The following is a 3122-nucleotide window of genomic DNA, read 5'->3' as shown; positions in this document are numbered from 1 at the left end:
TTGGAAGGAGAGAGAGAGAGAGAGAGAGAGAGAGAGAGAGAGAGAGAGAGAGAGAGAGAGAGAGAGAGAGAGAGAGAGAGAGAGAGAGAGAGAGAGAGAGAGAGAGAGAGAGAGAGAGACAGAGAGAGAGAGAGAGAGAGAGAGAGAGAGAGAGAGAGAGACAGAGAGGAGTAACAAGGTTTGTATTACAGAACAAACACTCCAAGACCAACTCCCTAAACTCCCTACTCTCCCTAACTCCCGTGGACATCAAACCAATAGAGTAATTTGCCTTATGACGTCACTACGTTCGCGTGGATTGTGTGGATAGGTGCGGGTGGGCTGTGTGGGTAAATGCTGATGGGTGGGTCGTGTGGGTAAGTGCTGATGTGCATGTTGTGTGGGTAGGTATGTGTGGGTTGTGTGAGTGGGTTGTGTGGGTGGGTTGTGTGGGTGGGTTGTGTGGGTTGTGTGGATGATTGTATGGGTGGGTTGTGTGGGTGAGTGCGGGTGGGTTGTGTGTGTGGATGCGGGTGAGTTTTGTGGGTAGGTTTGTGTGTGTGTGGGTGCGAATGGGTTGTGTGGGTGGGTGCGGGTAGGTTGTGTGGGTATGTAGGAGCGAATGGGTTGTCTGGGTAGGTAGGTGAGGATAGGTTTTGTGGGTAAGTAGGTGAAGGTGGGTTTTGTGGATAGGTAGGTGCGGGAGGGTTGTGTGGGTAGGTGCGAGTGGGTTGTGTGGGTAGGTGTGGGTGGGTTGTGTGGGTGGGTATGAGTGGATTATGTGGATAGGTGCGGGTGGGTTGTGTGAGCAGGCAGGTATGGATGGCTTGTGTGGTGGGTTGGGTTGTGTGGGTACGTAGGTGCGGGTATGTAGATGTGGGTGGGTTTTGTGGGTATGTAGGTGCGGGTGGGTTGTGTGGATGGGTTATGTGGATAGGTGCGGTTGGGTTGTGTGGCTGGATGCGGACGGGCTGTGTGGATAAGTGTAGGTAGGTTGTGGGGGTAAGTAGGTACGGGTGGGTTGTGTAGTTAGGTAGGTGTGGGTGAGTTGTGTGGGTAGGTAGGTGCGGGTGGGTTGTGTGGGTAGGTAGGTGCGGATGGGTTGTGTGGGTAGGTAGGTGCGGGTGGGTAAATGCGGCTGGGTTGTGTGGATAGGTAAGTGTGGGTAGGTTTCTTGGGTAGGTAGGTGCGGATGGGTTGTGTGGGTAGGTGTGGGTGGGTGAGTTATATGAGTAGGTGTGGGTAAGTTTCGTGAGTAGGTGTAGGTGGGTTGTGTAGGTAGGTAGGTATATGCGGGTGGGTTGTGTGGGCAGGTAGGTGCGGGTGGATTGTGCGGGTAGGGTAGTTGGTGGTCACAGGTTGGGGAGGAGTGATGGGGATACAGTGGGAGATAGGGGTGGTCTGGGGAAAGGGTGAGGTCTGAGATGGGGGGGGGAATAGGGGTGTTAGAGGTTATAGGACGTGGTTACCAACGCTTCTGTTCCTGTGGATAACCCTCCACCCCTTGGGGTAGACGGGGATGGGAGTTGGGGTGGTACGCGAGACGGGGGTGTTAGGTAGAGTGGTTATTGAGAGCTAGGGACTGGGAGAGTAGGGGGCTGGGAGAGAGTGGTTGGGAGTTGGGGTAGGGGGCAGAGGTTGTTGGAAAAGGGGAGTGTGTTCGGGGGTGGTTGGGGGTTAGTTGGGGGCAAGGGTGAGGGGAGTTCAGGATGGGGGGGGAAGGAAGGAAATCGGTATTGGATGTGGGGGAAGCCAGTGATGGACACAGGAGCGTTTCATGTCCCCTACCCCTTGTAAATCACTACCTACAAAATTACCTCATCGCTTAAAACCAATCGTATCAGCGTTCACTACATGGTTACTAAGTCTATTCCATTCGTTAACTACTATGTTAGGTAAACCAGTTCTTGCCTATTTCCTCCTTAAATCTAAATTTGTCAAAGGGGAAGAGGGGATTGTTAGTTGGGGTTGGAAGGGGTGGGAGTGTAGGTGAAGGTGAGAGATGGTTCTGGGTGGAAAATAGAGGGAAATAGAGGTGGATGGCCAGGGGTCGGGTATGTGGATGTGTGGATGAGCAGGTGTGTGGGTGAGCAGGTATGTGGATGTATGCGTTTGTGGATACTAATGCAGAAACGTCTTAAGTGAACTCTTATATAAAAAAGCTAAGACACATCAAAATATTATTATCAATGTTATTGACATAATGCGTAATTACATCAAAAGAGTTCCACAGTTTGCTAGTGCCCTCACTCAACAAATTGCATCTTTAAAACAATATATTTGTTATCAATACGTCATGTCTCCTAACCTGATTTTGTTTAAGAGTTTTATTTCTTTCTTTTATTTATATAAGATACTTGTAAGGAACATTCTTTTATGTTATCATTTCTAAGTTCACATAGTTCTGTGCATTCCATGATATAGTTTTGTAATGAGTGGCATTTATTTTCGTGACAAAGTTTACATGCAATCCCATCAGTATTTCTATCATAATCCCAGTCCTACATACTTTACGCCGTCCATAGATGAAATTACAGTTTTCAATTACATTCCTGTAGTGTAACATACCGTTACTTCCTTTTGGTACGAATTTTGTACTTTTTCTTGGTCCCAAGTGTCTCCATTTCTCATTCTCAGTTTTATTTCTTTCGTACTTTGGACACTTATGGTATTAACGATGCCATTCTCTGTTCATTGTTTAGCTAAATCATCAGCTACATCATTCAGGTATGTTTCACAGTGCGATGGTATCCAAACAAAAGTTACATTGATTTTCATGGATTTCATGTCCTTAATTAACTTTTTACACTTAAAAAGAAGACTGTTATTACTAAAGAACTTTGAATTAAGTGCAAGTAATACACTCTGACTATCTACAAATAAACATGATTATTTTCCTCTGCCGGGCTTGAAGTGTCACACACCAAAATATGTAACGAGTATCAGGGAGCTGTAGGATTGGATTACACAATTTGAAACTTTCATGTTTTAAGCAATAAGGTGGCCATATTCCTTTTGGACAAAGAGTGTTACTTATTGACAAGCCGCATACTAAAATCAGTTTATTCAAAGTTGGTAGAGTTTTTCTTTACTAATGGTGCTAAACTGTCAGGTTACAATATTCGAATGTTAACGAATTGCAG

This window comes from Oratosquilla oratoria, chromosome 6 (assembly GCF_046742065.1).
Source record: "Oratosquilla oratoria isolate Oo_2021 chromosome 6, ASM4674206v1, whole genome shotgun sequence".
NCBI classification, from domain to species: Eukaryota; Metazoa; Arthropoda; class Malacostraca; order Stomatopoda; family Squillidae; genus Oratosquilla; species Oratosquilla oratoria.
Note: the sequence above shows the minus strand (reverse complement) of the source record.